The 18,161-nt window shown below is 42.8% G+C and overlaps 1 protein-coding gene and 1 long non-coding RNA gene across 8 annotated transcripts in view; one reads left to right on the forward strand and one right to left on the reverse strand.

Moving 5' to 3' along the window:
* TMCC1 (transmembrane and coiled-coil domain family 1) overlaps nucleotides 1-18,161 on the forward strand; it is a 169,566-nt gene that overhangs the window by 94,112 nt on the left and 57,293 nt on the right. The gene's annotated exons all lie outside the window — the stretch shown is intronic.
* LOC149855873 (uncharacterized) overlaps nucleotides 8,406-18,161 on the reverse strand; it is a 97,166-nt gene continuing 87,410 nt past the window's right edge. The window contains exon 3 of the long non-coding RNA XR_016438450.1: nucleotides 8,406-8,593. This is a non-coding gene — a long non-coding RNA (uncharacterized LOC149855873). The remainder of the gene's footprint in view (nucleotides 8,594-18,161) is intronic.

Raw genomic sequence — 18,161 nt, forward strand, 5'->3', positions numbered from 1 at the left:
TTCCAGCCCTAACATCTATGAAATCTCTGAAATTAGCTGTGAATAGGGAATGTAGGTTTATAGTTGCAGAGAGTTTAAAGGTAGGAATATGCCTAGGCAGTTCTCTAAGGACAAAAACTTCACAGATAAGCCCCACTACACATTTACATGCCAGTTGGGGGTCTGGTAAATTGTATATCATGGTTCTTTGCCAAATAGACTTACGACCTTAATGGTTATAAACAGAGACTACAAGTGGAATGTAGCTTACACAAATGCATCTTTTATTTTTGTAATGATATTCTTCAGCTCATGGTTGTTTGCTTTGTAGCATATCATCATACTTTATAATAGATGCTTATGTGGGGGTGGATTGCAATAACAATCGGAATTTCCTACCAGCAGAGATCAAAGGAAATATTACAAGTGTTGGCATCTTTGCTCTGGATTAGTTGCCTTTACGGGTCGGGTCCTAGCTAAGTCCTAAGTAAGACCACCCTTCTGCTAAACCAGTCTGGCTTTTTCCCAGGCTGTTTCTGTGCTCTGCAGGCAGGAACGGTCATATTCTAAGTTTGCTTTTTTGTTTTTTCCTTTTGGAGGAATAGATTGATGCGCAAAAGCACAGTGACCCTTCTTTGAAAAGATGCAAATGTTCATAAGAGAACAGATAACAAAACCCAAGTCCTGGTCATTTTCTTTTTAATAGCAGTATAGTTGGAAGATGAGGAAGAAAGGACTTGGCATTTTCTTTAATATTCATCTGGCATCCAGTTTCGGTTAGCAGTGATCACTGGCCTTGTTAGTGAGGTGTGATTAGAAATGAGACAGTTATCCAGAATTTATTTTGGCGACTGATATGTTTGTTCAAGGGGCTTGTTGGTTACCAGGCTAAGTATTTTTAAAACCAATGGGTCCTACCAGCTCTGGCTCCCACACTTTAACCACATGTGATGCTCATAAGTTGTCAGGTCAACCTGGCCATATTTTCTGAAAGCATTTTGTATTGCCTGTGTATAGCAACTTGAGGATACCAGTCCTGTTCCTCTTGCAGAAGTAGCCATTTGATAAAGAAAACACGCAACTGATTGGCACACCTCTGAGAGTTGCCAATGGCCAGATTGATCGAAAGTGGTAAGTCACCTTTCAGATTTTTGGTTCTGTCTAAAGCAAATTGACCGGACAGAGGGCTTGCTCCTGTGTGTAATGGCTGGTCTTCCTAGCATGTTAGCTTGATGTACAGCTCAAATGTCACCGCTAGAGAGAATCCCATCTGCTTGCAAAGATCTGACTTGGGTGAAATGGTACGCACAAATGCAAGCTAGCCAATGGCTTATGGAAGGGAGGGGAAAAGCAGCTGAGGCGGCAGTGTCCTATGAGCTAGCAATGCCCTCAGATTGCAGCAAGTTGCCACACCTGGCAGCTTGAGTGATTTATTCTGTGGTTGCTGTCACTTGAGCCAAGCTAGCTGAGACAGAGCAACTTGAACACATGAACCCAAATTAACTGTTGCCGTGAAGGCAAGGCCTTAGCCCTTGCACACAAGACAGCCCATTGCTTGCTTTCTCTGAGCAGACGCATTGACAATGGTAGGTAAGTTAGTATCTGAGAGCCGTTCCTGAGAAAATAGTGAATTGAAAAGTTTTGCTTGCATAACCAAATGCATAATAGATGAAGTAACACGCATACCTCCACACAGTTTGACAAATCGTAGGGCCCTTCCAAATGTCTGAAGACCATTTATCAAGCCTTCCTGCCGAATAGCTCAAAATGCTGGCTGAAATTGGTGGGGAGGTTTCTTAGCGACAAGGAGTTACTGGATAGCATATTACATGGTCCACAGCTGTTTGAGGAGACGGTCTGGCTGCTGAATTGCAGACCTCTATGAATCTGTCAGAGCATCTGTCTGAATCAGGCCTTGACTAAAAAATGAAATATTTGTCCACAGCAGTCTCTGTCGCTGCTTAGATCCCCTCCCTCAATAAAACATATGTGGGAAAAACAAATAGATTTGACAATGGGCTGACTGTGCCCTAGAAGCTGAACTGAAAATCTGATCGGAGTCCAACTGGTGTGTGCAGCAGGGCACGCTTCTCCGGGGGCTGGGCCAGGCTGAAATGTTTCTTGACAAGTGTCTGCACTTGTTATTTGCTAGAATATTAACAGATGAACGAGCAGATATTTCTCTGACCACTGAAGCAGTTGTATCTGTCAGTCTTGTCCCATCAACTCTTTGAGGTTTCCAGAACAGAGGGCATCATTTTCCATCTGTGTAATTGCTGAGTTGAGCTATAATCTACTCCTAGAAGAGTGCTTGTATGTGGGTGTTTGTAGGAGGCAGAGGAATAAAATATGGGCCATGATGAAGACATGAATTTGATGGAGCCCTGTTGGTGGGGTTACTTGAAAACTGTTGGGGTTTTTTGGTTTTGTTATTTTTCTCTTTCCTTCAGGTGGTTCCTTATCTTTTCTGTCTCTTTTTTTTTTTTTTAAAGTCTCATTTGAATACTTTATTTAGCTTAATAAGAGATACAATATTATTTGGTTGCATTTATGCAATGTTAGAATTCTTTCCCTCTTCAAATGTTAAGCAGGTTCAGGGATATTTAAAGCAAGTTCTTGCATTTGCTCAGGGCTAATCAAGATTTTTAAGCCCTCAAGAAATTACTACAGTAACAAGCTCTAAAAATGTTGATACATTTCTCTGTTAGGTTCGCTCTGCAGTCTCAAAAAGCAATTACCCTCAACTAGTGTTATAAGTCACCATCTGGCCTTTGGAATAAGGGATGTTCAAACAAGCTCTCTTTTAAGAGGAACTAAGGCTATGGTCATATGAATAAAAGTGTTTCTTAATAGTCAAGATTTAGAGTTTTCTATTAAGTGAAAAACAGCCACTTTCATAGATTTCATTTCACTTAAAGTGGAAAGGTTTTTTTTCTCCCTATCCTTACATCCTTCATGCATATGCATTCCTTAACTGCCAAAAGGCGGTAGTCACTAATTGAACTGAGGTGGTGGGTGTAGGACTTAATGCCTTATTTTCTGAAGCAACCTTAGCAGAAATGAAACTTGAAGGAGGAATGGCTACCCCCAATTGGAGCAATCTGTACAAAGACGCCTAAAACACGGAAAACCAGTTCTACAGTCAATATTGATCCTAGAGTATCAAAAGACTTAAGTGTTGAAAGAATGAGGTCATAAATTAATCTCTTAAGAAGGGTTGAACTATTTTTGAGCTCTGGTGCAATGTCTTCTATAAAATGACAGAACTGCAGAAATCTCCCCTGCATGTGGACATTACACAGATCTGCTGGGACTGTTTCTTTTTTTTTTTCCCCACAAGGTTATGACTTGGAAATTTCTATGCCACTGCACTTTGCTTACATGGTTTTGTAGATTGTTTCTGGTTGTTCTTGGTCCAAAAGTATTTGACTGTCATCATCTCTTAGTTTGGAGCTTGGGTAGAAGGGAGTAATTATGATGCAAGTATGTGTGATTATCTTCCTCCTATGGTCTCTTTTTATGGTACTTATGATGTAATGATGGGGTGCTTTGTATGATTTAAGTGACCTCTGCCCCTTTATCTGAAGAAGCAAACAAATACCTGTTATGCCAGTGCTGGCCAAAGAAGCCTATATTTGTGCTAGTGTTTTCCTTAGTTTAAGTAAATGATAAGCCTTCCTGGACAACAAGGAAACATAAATAATATGTACAATTGCCACAGGTGCCTGCTGCTCAGGGTTGGGTATGTGAGCTGTGCATGCACACTGTCTAACATGCTTGAGGATCTTTTAGGATCATCTTGGGATTCTCTGAGCATATTTTGACAAACAGGCACTGCAGTGACAGAGAAGCATGGTCTTCCATTCTCCCTATGTGTTGTGGCATTTTGTAGAGCAGAGGCTGGCAAGCTGAAATGACACTGCTTGTTTGCCCTGTGGTGGGCTGGCATTTCCAACCCAACCACTGCACACGTGCAAATCTCCCCAGTCACTGGAGAAGCCTCTTGGTGCCAGATTGCCATCAATATCTGGATTTCATGAGCCACATTAAATTATCCCATGGGTGGTAGTTTTTCTACCTTGTTGTAGGGTGTCTTTTGGTTTTGTGGTTCAACTGTACAACTTTTAGGACTCTAGATAAATGAATGCCTGTGAATCCAAAGAATGAGCATTACATTTTGGCCAATATTTAGTTAGCAGAACAACAAATGGTCTATTAAATAATCAGGGTAACGTGGAGTTTGCATGTTGCATGAGAAAATAAGTGGAAGTTTAGCCCAGTTTTTCAGTTGTAATGTCACCTCTCTCAAGTGCCTATTGTCAGCTCAAGATTTAAGACATCAAAGCCTAATTATTTCTTTTTCTTTGTTTTCCAGTGTGGATAGTAGGGCTGTGTGAAACAGCTATGCTTCGTTTTGGTTTTGGATTTGGCTGTTTTGGAGGACAGTGATTTGTTTTGGTGTTTTGGATCATTGTTCCGTTTCGATTTGGCCGAATCTGTCTCAGAGTTTCATTGCTGTTTCGGCGATTCGGACCAGCCAGGGAGAGGCAGGCACAGCTGGGTGGCTACAGGTTCTCCCATGGCTCCTCTGGCTGTGCCTGCCTCTCTCCAGGCAAGGAGAGCTGCAGGAGAAGCTCCCATGGCTGCCCTGCCTGGCCCCAACCTCCTGGCACTTCAAAAGGAAAAAAAAAAAAAAAAAAAAAAAAAAGCCCCACACTCACCATCTGCAGCAATGGGGATGAGCCCCTCTGGGGACTCGTGGCAGAGCCCCCCTGTGCAGTAGGGGGCAGTGGGGATCACCCTCCCAGCCTGGCATCCATACAGCAGCTGTCACATCGTGCTGGCGCAATGTGGCTTGGCAGGGGGCCTCACACTGGGAGCTGGGGCAGAACTATGTGCCAGCTGGAGCCCAGCACTGCTCAGCCCCAGTGGCCCCAGGTCTCAGACAGCGCACAGCGCCCTGCCAAGCCATGCACCCATGCCATGAGGCAGGTGCCAAATGGGGGGTGTGGGGCGATCCCCACTGTCCTGGGCTGCATGGGGGGACTCTGCCATGAGCTCTCAGAGGCCCCAATTGCTGCTGCTGCAGCCGGTGAGTTTTTTTTTTTTTTCTCAAAGGGCTGGGAGGCTGGGGCCGGGCAGGGCAGCCATGGGGACTTCTCCTGCGGCTCATCCAGCTGTGCCTGTCTTTGTCCCTGCTGGTGGGGGAGCTGCAGGAGAAGCCCCCACGGCTGCCCTGCCCAGCCCCAGCCTCCCAGCACTTTCAAAGGAGGGCTGTGCTGGACTCTTCCCCAGGGGGCACCTCCAAAACATCTAAAATGTTTTGGATGGTTTCGTTTTCTTTCGGAGCCTTCCATTTTGTTTTGGATTCAGTGTTTCAGTCACCAAAACGCCTCCAAAATGAAACAGCTGCCAAAATTTCACATAGCCCTAGTGGATAGCTATTCCTTACAGCTAAGAAACTATTCTTCAAGGAAGAGGGGAAAAATATGGTGAGGGGGTGGATGTAAATGGAATTGGGTACTATTGTGTAAGCAGTACAGATGATGGAAATGGCTTTTCTTACCACTATTGTAAAATACTGCTGATGGAGAGTAAAATAACCATCTCTAGAATTCTTTATAGTTTAGAACTGTTAATCTGAAATTTTTCTCCCTACAAGATGAATTTTAAAATTTTATAATAAGCTTCCTTAGTTTAAGACCCTGGTTCCCATCACGTCCCTCTACAGCTAAAAGTCTCCTTAAACTGTGCTCAGAAGGCTCAGTACACTTGTTCCATTTCTGAGTTTGCGGAATCTCAGCTGGAAGATTGAACGCATTCAGCTCTTTTCCTCGCTTAAGCATGTGTGCCCACAGGGTGCACTGGAGCTCGCTGCCTACGCCACCAGTGCAGAAGAACCAGGACCCTGTTGGTGGAGAACAAAAGATTAATCGGGGGAGGAACTGCTTCCTTCATCAGAAATAAATTACTTTAGCTGGATCACATGGGCAGCTGGACAATAGAAGCAGAGGAAATTAAAATCTTAGTTGGTAGGGAGGAGGTGGTTCCTTTTGGGGTTGGATCGCCAAGCATTTGAACTATTAGTGCAGAGCTGTTGCCCACAGGTCCTCAGTGTTTTCTCACTGTATGTCTTGGAATTGGACTGAAACACAGAAGCAGCTCCCTGTTGTTCTTCAATGAGGTGGTCTTTGGCATGCAGTGGATGCCTATTCTTCCAACCAGCCTAGCTGGATTTATCATAGTACCTTAGGGAAAACCTGCAAATACATTTGTCTCCTGTTTTTTGTTAGTAAATGCACTTTTAATTTCACTGGGAGTTTCCAGCATCTTAAAATCAGGCCCGTTAACATCAGAAAGGATATCTAACATAGAAAGCTGGAAGGGGCCTGAGAGATGCTTGCTGGAAATCCATTTTCTTAAGTTGCAGAAGTATTCTTTCCTGAGGAATGTGAGTCAGAGCTCTTAGATAGGAGATCAAGTTCAGGCATTTAAAGAGAAGAGCTATTTCAGATGGACTATTTTAAATTTTAAAACAGTGCTAGCAGGACTCTGCTAATAATTTCAGCCAGTTCTTGGTTTGCCTTTTTGTTCAGCTGGGTCATGTTCAGTATTGCTCAGTTTTAGGAGTGGCAGCTCCCTGTGTTCTCTAAAAGGCTGTATGTACAATGTCATCCCAGCAGTACAGATTGTGTTGTAGTCACCTGTAAGCATTATGTAAAATGATCTTTACCCAGTGTTCTAATTAATGCAATTGAGAAGAGAGAGGCATCAGGACTCAGAGTAGTGATGATAGATGGCAGAGTGAAACATGGGTAATCCTATCAGATCAGCAGGTAAAAGAGTGTCGGTCGATTAGCCAAATAGTTTGGCTAAGTGAGCACTTCCTTTTTGTGAAGGCAGCAGAATTAATCCAGTGTGCAAAGGAAAGTTTTAAGAGCAAAGCCTTTTTTTTTCTCTCTCTCTCTTTAGATGCAAGGAGAATGTCCTAGTCCATAGTGTCATTATTGCCCCAGTAGAAATGTAAACCACTCTGTCCTCTGCTTTACTAAGTTGTTAATTCTGCAAAAGAAAAGACTGTGTTCCAGCTATTCTTGGCATTTTGTACCATCATGTCTTCAGCTGACTGGATGTGGCTCAGATACTGTCTATAGCTGACACATGTATATCACTGGTTTGAGCAGCTGGGTGCATTGCTTAGATGAACACTCTGCTTCAAACTTTTAACATAACTTTACTGCCTAGAGCAAGTGGCCAGAAAACTATAGCACAAAAACAGATGAATTTCTGGTATGGTGTTAAAAGATATTGAAGAGATGGTTAGGTAGGAAGTACTAGACCAGGATGGCCTGTAGTACCTTAAAAGCATTTAGTATTTTCAGGGGTTTAGTAGTAGATGCAATATACCTGAAGGACACCCACCCCCTTTCCCAACTGAGATCAAACAACTTCCATTTTAGTTGCAGTTCCCATGCAACTTCAGAGCAATTACAGAGGGATAATTTGAATTTGCTTTTTTTTTAACGGCAACATCTAAAAAATGTTTTTTCCTGCTAAATAAAGTGGAAGATTGGTGGCAGCAGCTTAAACCTCAAAAACATGAGCTGTAAAGTCAAGTGTAAGTGCATTCCATCCCCTTCCAGAGCATGAGGTTCAACTGTTGGTCAGCTTTAATGCTGCCTTGATAGATAAGACCGGGTGGTGAAGGCTCTCTTATGCTGTAAATTTAGTACTCTTCAGGAATGTTAAATTCACTTTATTGGAAGGAAAGAACAGAACCAAATACATCTGAGAGCACCTGGTCAGAGAGATACCATTTGTGAAATATTTCCTTCTCTGAATGTTTCTTGGTTTAGTTGAAGGGTGGGGAATCCTGTGGGAGGAAAGCAAGCAGGTGTGGCAAGGAAGTAAGTAGATCTTTCTACCCATACACGGGTGATTGTTGCTGAGTTGTTCTGTTTGTTAACTTAGTGGCTGAAAAGACAGTAGTTCTGTTGTTAGTTCAGATATTATGTTGAGTCTTAGGTAACTAAGATGTAAAATGTACATCTGTATAATAGAGGTGAAAGGTAGTCCCAAGTCTGTCTTTTGTGCCCTAAGTGTCTTGCAAGTGTGACAGGAAGCTTGTCTCTTAGTTTGTCATTTTAAAAAATGAGACCATCACAATATTTTGCAACCATAAAGTAGCCTTCAGGCTGTCTCATTAAGCTCTTGTATTCATTAGCATAAACCCAAGGCAGTCTTTAGTTAGATCTTGGAGTAATACAATTGGACTGTGCAGCAGCATGCAGTGTAGCGTGCATGATGGACTTGTACAGTAAGTCCATACACTGTTATAAATCTCGATGAAATAGTTGGGCAGGATGGGGAGGCACTCACTGTATTGTTTTCATGTTGGTCGTAGAGGTCTGCCCTCTGTACTTGAGTATCACTTTGTGCCATATGGGTATACGCCAGTGATCTGAATCATGTTGCAACCTGTGTGGAGCTCCTGTGGATCTTGACAGCTTACAGACCAAGTAGTGGTCAGTGCCTCGGCCATGTTTCAGTAGCAGAGAAATCCCTGTTTACATATGGTTTCCTGAGTTCTTGGGGATCTTCCTGGTGTGTAAGACTGCAAAAAAATTTGAAAAATGTTTATAGTAAATACCCCTTGTCAGTTATAGGACATCAATTGACTTTAGATCTTGTTTTGCTTTTTTGGACTGTTGCTGTAGTTAACAAAATCAGATTTGCATCTTACTGCTACAACAATTCTACAATAACTGCTGATTGTAGTTATACTGCAAGATATGAGCTCAGGTGTCCCCAAAAAAAGGGAAGTGCCAGGCTAAGGTTTGCTGAAATGTGGGGAGTGGTAAAATGCAAGGCTGGCACTGACACTGAAGCATTATCACTGTCCTGCCTGATCAGATGTGGCCAGTTTCCAATTGTTGCTCAGTTCATGGCCCTATAAGTTGAAGCATAATGGGTTTGGCTTTTAAGGCAGAGGCATGAGTACACAGCTTAAATTTCTACGTAGCATGGTCATCTGTTCTGGATCATTTGGATTTCATGAGTGGTAATAGTAATCTTCAGAGAGTTCAGAAGTAAATGTCTCACTGGGGAGTAGTTTAAGAAATTGATTTTAAAAATGAATTTTAAAAAGTGCTTGTTTATAAAGCAGTGAGACTGAGCAGAGCATTTCTTTGTAGATAAGGATCAAACAGTGCATGGCAGCAAACTGAGATCATGTTTTCTGTCTAGGGAGTGGTCACTGGCAGTCCTTGGTTATTGATCCATGTCCTCCAGGGACCTGCTGTAGGTAGGTCTTTGGATTCAGTACATTGTGTGTCTTGGGCACATATGCTTAGTGATGGTTGATTAAATGTTGTTTCCAACTTGGACCTTGGTACATTTAATGCATGGCTCTGAGTGGATCCCCTCTTTGCACTCTAACAAGCAAAGTCACTTTCATTGAGTTTTTTCCTTTAGCGCATTCAAATGACTGAGTTGATCATTAACCAAGGGTTAATACTTCAGCAGACAGGCCCACCGGTCATCTCTCTAGCTTTGTGAAATTGATTCAAGCTTGATGTGTACACTTGGGGCCCTGGCCTTGCATGCGTCTTGGGTGTGAATAGTGTACGGAGGAGTCTGCATTATGTTGCTGAGTGCTCTGTTCTCACAGACCATTGTGTAAGACTCAACATCATGTGTTATGGAGCTTGTAGATGCCTCTTTTAGGCACAACACTAAGAAGAACTGCTGGCTATAGGAAATGGAAACTAAGTGCTCCAGGTCTGTTTCTGTAAATGATCTTAAATTAAGACCATCTTGAATCCACTTACATGTGCTGCTGCAGTCACATCTCTGATTGCAGTGTAGACACAGCCTTAGTTTGCTCTTTCTCGTTGCTTTCCAAATTTTTCACCAAAACTGAAAACAAACAATTTTCTCCTTCTCCAAAGAGGTCACTATTATTTTGCTTTTTCAATTTATAAACCTTTCCCCTAGATCTGGAACAATCATAACTCAAGCTGTAAGCTCGGGTGTCCACAGAATAAAGGAGCTGTGTCCAGAATGAGGTTTGTTGAAATCTGGGAGGTGGTAGGATTCAAACCTCTGGCACTTGCTTGAATCTCACTTTTGGTGGCTTTGTTTTGATCAGTGGCTCTTGCTTTAGCATCCCCTAGTTCAGGGCTGGGCAAAATGTGTCCCGCCAGGCGATTCTATCTGGCCCACAGGGCCCCTAAAAAATTTAGAAAATTAATATTTATCTGCTCCTGGCTGCCTGTCATGCAGCCCTCAACAGCTTGCCAAAACTCAGTAAGCAGCCCTCTACACAAAATAACTGCCTGCCCCTGCCCTAGTTGGATTGCCAGATGGATTGAGTGCTGAACCTGTGACATAACTGGGAGGCAGGAATCTCTTGTTCAAATACTATGTGTAAAACTCCTTTTACTATGTGCAGCCTTTAGTAAGGGAGTCGAAAACAGGTAACCTGCTGGTGCTTTTGATTTGACTGTGTGGTACAGTCCATAGTGTGGGGAGGAGGAGGGACTGTAGATAGGGTGACCATATTATTTTTAAGGAAATCTGGGATGTTTTCCTCCCCAACCACCCCAGGCAGGAGGAGCAATGTGTAACCCAGCCTGCCGCCCACCTCCAGCTGCTCCTCAGAAGGAGTTGGGTCAGGCAGAGCGGGCAGCATGGCACCGGTCTGGAACTGACTTCCTGGGATGCCAGGGTGGCCTATGAAATCCAGGACTGTCCTGGCCGAACTCAGACATATGGTTACCCTACCTACAGAATACCAAAGCAACACTCGGCTTCTTTTGCAGAGGAAAAGGAATGAGAGAGTTCTCTTCTTTCCTCCCTCTCCCCCATTTTTCCCTCTTTGTTGACCCACCTCCTGTTGTTTCCTGTGCGTTTTTGAGAGCTCTGCATTTTGGTGGCATGACCTGCATATCAAAGGAAATGTACGTATAGGCCGTTGAAGTCCAGGTAAAATCATAAAACCATGTTTATCCTATAGCAATATCCATGATTCCCTGCACTCTGCATACATGCAGGGAGCTTAGCTTCTGTCTGTAGCCAGAATTTTGTATTCATTTCGGGGCTGTGTGTGTGCTGGTTTAACTTTCCTTCTTTTCCAGCAGTGCGTTGAATGTCACGGGTATGTTTTGTGAAGCTTTTTTGGAATGCTTGAGGATAAGACCTGATATAACAGTTGATGAACTTTTTGATACTCAAGCTGAGTTTTTGTGAGACGTTCACAGCCACAGACCTTCATTGCAAACGGTGCTTTTCTTCAATATTATTATGTCTCTTGGGAGAGAAGGAAAGGTACTTCTAGTTTCTCTTCAGGGCTAAGAATTTGCTCAAAGCCAGCTCATTTAAACAAATGAGAGAATGTGAGAAATTAAGGCTTTGTTTTCGGAAGTACTTGCTATTAACTGACTGATTTATGGAACTGGTAACTAAACATTTTGGGGTATTTTGGTTCATAAGTTGGCATTGTGTTAACTGTGCAATAATTATACGTTGCCTCTAGGTGATTCAGTCTCTCACTGTCTTTTTCTCTGCCTGCTTTGAAGTTAACTGAACACACTTTAAGCAAGGGGCCTATCAAAGCAGGCTGTTCTTTTGGACCTGGTGTAATCGATAATAAATTGTAGAAACCAGATCTGCACAGCTTTTTATTTACATTCCGTCTGATGGCTGGGCACGTAATGCATTGTTTTACTAAGGTTTGACTGTGTAGCACCACCTGTGTTGGAACTTGATCAGAGCAAATTATGAATTATTGAGTACTTTGATTCCATCAGACAAGAGGAAAACAGGAGTGCTGTTCTTCATGGTATCGGGATATTTAACCTAGTTTCCTTATTGTGAGAACTTCTCTTCTGTACCACTTTTTTTCCTTCTTTATGAACCTAATTATATCTTAGTCTTTCAGGTTTATTTAATTTCAAACAGATCTCAATGCTTCTGTTAGACTTCTTTTTAAAAAGCTGTACAGGATATTTTCACTTTAGCTTTGATCTCCCTGAATGTAGTGTATTCTGATTTTTATACTGGGATCCATTAATCAACATGACTGGCACCTGCCATCTCAAGTTCTTCTTCTAGGTGCATAAAAGACAGGCTGCACAGCTCAGAAAATTGTAAATGGAATGATGAATCTTTGGTCATTTATTCAACATGACCAGGTCACTTGTGACTGAGTGTCTATTGCTATCTAATAGGCTGAATTTTTTTTTTTTTTTTTGGCTTACACACAAGGGATGTGAACTTATTAAGAGAGTGTCTTACCCAGGAACTTGAGCTTAAGTTCACAGACATGGAAAACAGTTAAGTTTATTGTATGTGAGGCTCATTGTGTGTGCATCAGAACACAGGCTGACTAAAGTTCTCTACCTGTGGTATTTTCATAAGTGTATATGTTCATTTTCATCTAACCGTTGACAGTAACCCTTCATTTTCATTTAACTTTGCTTTCAGAAATCTTCGTTTGATTAGGGAGTTCTGCAGAGTGCTCCCAATGACCAGAAGTTCTAAGTTCACAAGTGTAGAAATGAGAGCTATAGAAGCCAGGGGAAATCAGATAACAGATGTAACATCCGGGATTTAAAATCAGCTGCAGTTGCAAAGGACTTGCTTTAAACCTCAGGAAAATGTAAATGACCCTGGGGGCGGGGGATGTCTCACGCTAACATCTTCACTGCTGTAAAACTAATGCTGTGCAAACCGAGTAGTTAAGAAAAGATTCTGCTTTCTAGGTTACACTCATCATTTTAATTAGGGTGGCTGCCAGACTGTTGAGGTAGCAAGACTGACTTTCTATGTAGCACAGTATATTTTTTAAATAACTTGCTCCCACCCTACACATGCCTGCATTTGAAACCATGGGGAGTGAATGGTTGTCACCTTTCACTTGAAAATGGAGGTCAGCGGATCTTGAGGACATGGATCTGATCTGCCTGTTCAAAATCAGTGCCATCTGTGCTTCATTCTTAGTATTTATCCTTGGGAGCAGAGTGTTTTTGAAACTTCCAAAGTGTAATGCCCATGGGTAGCTCTGTGCTCAGGTATGAGAGGCCAAATGCTAGAGCAAATCCTTGTAGGCATTAAACATGCTACAGCTGAAACCAGGCACCAAGCAAACAACCAGGTCTAAGCGTTGTTTATCACTCAGTGCAGCTCCCCAGACCAGCCCTGACAGGGATTTCTTAATGAGCACGTTGTTTGCTGTCGATGTTCATTATGATTTGAGGTACTTCCCAAAACTGGGCTGCCTGAAAATGGATGCAAGACAAATCGTGGTTGCAGACTCAGACCAAGAATGTCTTGCTCAGTGGTGTGCACCATAAAAGATCAAAAAAAACCCCACCACTTGGGAGACTTTTGCTACAACACAGCTTAAAATTCCTGCAGTACATGTAGTACCAATCTGTATATTAAACTTGGCCCCCAGATATCCCATAGTCCTGTGAAGTCAACAACCACAGCAGGAAGCCAGACTGCAAGACTGAATTCTATTTTACCTATTGCAGGGCTTCATGGGCCAGCTCTGGCCCATGGCCTGGAGGCTGAGCATAACTGGTTTATGATTCTCTGAACCTGTTTTTCCCTCAAGTGTCATCCTGCCCTGCCTAGGTCCTTCATCAAGAAAAGCCTTCCTTTAAGCTGAGGAAATTACACCTCAGTTTCTTAAATTAGTGGCCCTGTGAAGGTGTCCATTTTTTCTGTGTTCTAGGAAACTAAATTTTATGCATTGGCTTGAACCATAAAGATTGTGCACGCACACATTTCACGCCTCCTTTTCGGTGTGCCCACTGCATTAGATTGTAGCAAAGATATTTGGGAAGGCTTTGAATTGATACCACTACTGCTGCCACACAACAACCTAAATAGTGCTCTCGGGCAATGGGAAGGTCCCTGTCTGGAAGTCATGGCCATCTCAAGATTCAGCGGCCTGCAGAGCAGCACTGGACATGGACTCCGTGGAGTGAAGCTTCTTTGTAATAATGGTAGGTGGGTTTTTAGGAGCTACTTGAAAAGGAGGATGGAGGAAAGTTTGGCATGTGCTGTGCTGAATGCTGTTCTGGGCATATAGGATAACACAGAATAAGTCTCACTTTTTTTTTCTTAAAAAATCCAAAACAAAGCAGGCTATTCCAGTGACTCTTGAGGTTAAGAGAGAAAGTGAGATGTACCCAAATGTACATACAGCTGAGGGGGGAAAGGAAAGCAATTTACAGTTATTCATGTTAGAGTTACCAGACTTTTCCTTGAGGCAAAAATGCCAGGTGTCTCAATTGTCGTTTAGGTGCATTGGCATCTCCTCTTTTAAAAACATTGTTTTAATTTTCTTCTTAGAAAAAAAGCAGAGGGGAGGGGACAGGTGGGGTTCTACATATGAACTTTTCTGTGCTTCCTGTGGGCCTGTGAGCAGCTTAAGCAAGAATTTTTTTTTCCATTTCAGAGAGTTCCAGGTTACTTAAATCAAGTACTTTAACACAGGCAGCAATACCAAAGTGGATTTGCTTGTTTATCTGTGGATTATAGAAGATATTCATTCAAGAGAGTTTTTTTGCATAAATACTTCCTTCAAAGAAGGCAGATTTGTTTTAGAAGTTGCACAGCGAAGAAAGGTGTAGACAAAAACCTCTGGAGAATGTGCATTTAACTGTGGTGCTGGACAAGAGCAACTGCATGCATGCTCACACAAAATGCAATATAAGCCTTAAACGATTTTCTCCCCTTGGTGTCTGAGACAGGAGGAGAGGTCTGCAATTCTGCAACTACAAAGACTACTCTTGACCAGCAGTTCCTTTTATTCACGCCAAAATTAAGCTTTTAGTCCTGTTTTGCCTTGAAACCCCCCTAATTCTAGAATAAGGTAGTCTGGAAATTTGGTGGTAGGGGAGTGGTGGCAGCATTCCATTTCCAGACCTGTGGGGAGCCCCACGGGGCAGATGACATGGCCCCACATGCTAGATAGTACTTGCGTAGGTTTAAGTCACAGCTAGATCTCACTTGGAAACTGACCCGGGCCACAGGATCTGGCCTATGGACCAGCCCCGTGCTACTTGTCCAGCCCATAGGTTGGATAAGTCGAGCACCACTGGTTTAAGCTTGCATGGGAGACAGCCAGCTTCATCAGAATCTGTGATGTTACCAAATATGAAAACTTATGCCTCTCTAAACTGGGTACTCTAAGGCAGGGATGCTAAACCCCTGGCCTGCAGGCCAGATCCAGCCCCTAGAGCCATGTCATGGGGCTCCCCACAGGTTTGAAAATACAGCGGCAGGAGGGTGGTTGCCACTGTCCTGCTGTCAAATTTCCAGACCCATACAGAGCCCCATAGGCAGGATAGTGTTGCCCTGTGTGCTAGGTTGGGTGGGCAGGGTGACAAGGGGTCTGATCCTGGAGCTTGGGACCAGGCAAAGGCAGCAAAGGTTAATCCAGCCTGCAGACTGGCCCCCGTGCCACTCTTCTAACCCAAGGGGCCCAAGGTTGAACACGACTGCTCTAAGGTGCTACTCTGCCTTGCCGTCTGTATGACTTCAGATGAATGTGGCTACTTTACTCACTGATGCCGGAAGTGGATGCTAGTCTTGCCACCTACCATCCCCTGTCTGCTGGGGGTGGGTGCTGAGGGCTGCATGGCAGGGTCTTTAGTCTGCATGGAACCAGCTGAGCTTAGTTTATCGGTGTTGAGGAATTACCGTTACTTTAAAAAAAACAAACCCAAATGTTGTGTGTGATTTTTTTTTTCTGAATTGTTGGCCCTTGAGAATACCGAATGGCTTGTGTATTATACAAAAAGATGCACACTGTGAAGTGGGATAAAAACTAACTGAAGGGACAAAGCTGGGAAGTAAAACAGAGCTGACCCTCTCATTGCAGTAGAAAGTCAAAGTATCAGTAAGAGTATCCAGTTTGTTCATTAAGGCTATAAGATAGTGTAAAAGGGGCCTGAGGGGAAGCAGTTGTATCACTTGTAATTGTTCTAGTTTGTTTGCATTTTCTACCTTGCATGTGGAGCAGTCATAGGCAACAGCCTGGCACAAGTGCTAGTGTGTAGCACACAAAGGTGTTTTGCTTGGCACGTGCACCTTGGAGCAGACGGCAAGGAAAGGGCCGGGGTCGTGCTGCCACCAGGATGGGGCCCCTTGCAGCTCCTCCTCTGTCTGCCCCTGGCACGCCAACATCTTGTAGGTCGAGGTTGCAGGTGCTTTTGGCACTCTGCCCAAAAACATTGCCAATCCCTGATTTGCAGGCTCTTATTTTAGTTGTAAGGTGGAGATGTTTTTATCAGTTCTCTGACTTCAGACTTTTTTTTTTTTTTTTAGAGCAGCACTATAGCCCAAGCCAATATATATTTACCTTTTAATCCCTGTTTCATGCTTCAGCACATAAGACATGGACCTGGTGTTTAATTATCACCAGATATGAATGCTTGTACCACCTTCTATTTAATATCTCTGTGCCATTTGAGACAGGAAATTATTTGCAGTCTGGGCTAAAAAGACCAGGAGGGAGTTTGCAGCGACAGTTGGAGTTCAAACACAGTTCACACAATGTAACTTTATCTGCGGTTTATTCGTAGGTAGATAAGGTATCACTGTAAACATGCTCTTGCGCTATCCAAACCTTAGCACAGTTGAGGTCTGCCTGATGAGGGGACAGAAAAAAAGCCATATGTTTTGTGACTTTGTATATTGCTTAGTTTGGTAATTTCCCTTGCCTTCCTAGGCAAAGAACTGCTCTAGTTTGCAACTGGGAGTGGGTTAAGCAAAAACAGAGGAGGGCTTCTGGTGCTCAGAGGTATTATTGTATAGGTGGCTTTTTGCTTAAAACGTTAGCTTCAAGGTAGAGTTAGTAGAACATTCAGTGCAGGAAAACATTGCATTCCTAGCTCAGAAATTGATCCCTGAACACATTGTGGGGAGGCCGTTACTTTCCTTAGACAAAGTTCTTTTAAAATTCTTCATCTGATGATTTTACACCTGGATTGTACCCCTTTACTAATGCTATGTGTAATATACTATCCAAGTCTTACCATCATGTAATACTCTTCATTCAGCGTATTGCAGGAAGAGGCTATGGGAGTAGATAACTCCTGAGATTTTATATAGCTGGTAAAAATAGAGAAGAATTGGGGCTTGGGACATCGGTGAAAAATCTCCTGAAGTGCATATCCAAACAGGTATTTTGCCATCTAGATACCTCCCCCCTATGCTGCAGTTATCTTGCTTATTGTATGTAAAGAGTTATTGGTGTGCTTTGTAGATGCACAGGAAGGCAAGGCCCCAATACTGAGGGTCTTGTAAGTGTGAAATTTAAATAAATGTACAAATAACATAGCTGTTGGCTTAGAAAGAGGAGAGATGGTACTAAACAATGAGGCAGGGAATAGAGCAGATGGCATAGGATGTTTCATTTCTTGGCTATCTTAAATCTCATGTGAAAAGGAAAGGAGGTGCTCAAGTCCTTAAGAAAGAATGATCTTTGGTATTAATGGAGTAGTACTTGGAAAACAATTGGTATTAGAACAATTTGAGCATTTCTCCAGAAACAGTCAAATTACAGGCATTTTGCTTTTTTAATTCCCCTCTCCACCCTCCACTTCCCTAAATCTTTCTGCTCCACCAAGTTCCAAATAAAAATCCATTCCATTAATTTAGGAACATAAGATCTGCTCAGTTAAATCACCCTAAGGCATTCTTTGCTTAACTGAAGGCACCTTTGATGGTTATCCCATTGTATGTCCTTTGTGACCCCTCCAAACAGAATGGCTTCTCCAGTGAAGGGCTGGAACTACCGCTTCAAAAGTAGAGCTGTGCTCCCTCCCTGGAAACTTGAGGACTGCTGTCGTCCCATGGTTTGGCATTGCATTCATCTGATAATCCTTCCATTACAAATTCATCCCTTACAAATAGTATTTGTGTGTGTGTTCAAATCTGTGTCAATATGAGCAATTCCTTCAATCTGCGTGAATTTGCACCTGAAAAACAGACTTTTTTTACTACCCTCATGTAGCTTTTTGGAACAGTCTGTGTTGCTGCTGTAACCGTTCATCACTTTAGATCCTAGATTAATTACTGAAACCACTATTATAATATCTTTTCCTTGTCAACTGAGCTGAACCTTTCTTCCTCCTGCCCCTTCCTCCTCCTCCACCTCCCCC

This window comes from Crocodylus siamensis, chromosome 11 (assembly GCF_052110815.1).
Source record: "Crocodylus siamensis isolate JL-2025a chromosome 11, ASM5211081v1, whole genome shotgun sequence".
NCBI classification, from domain to species: Eukaryota; Metazoa; Chordata; order Crocodylia; family Crocodylidae; genus Crocodylus; species Crocodylus siamensis.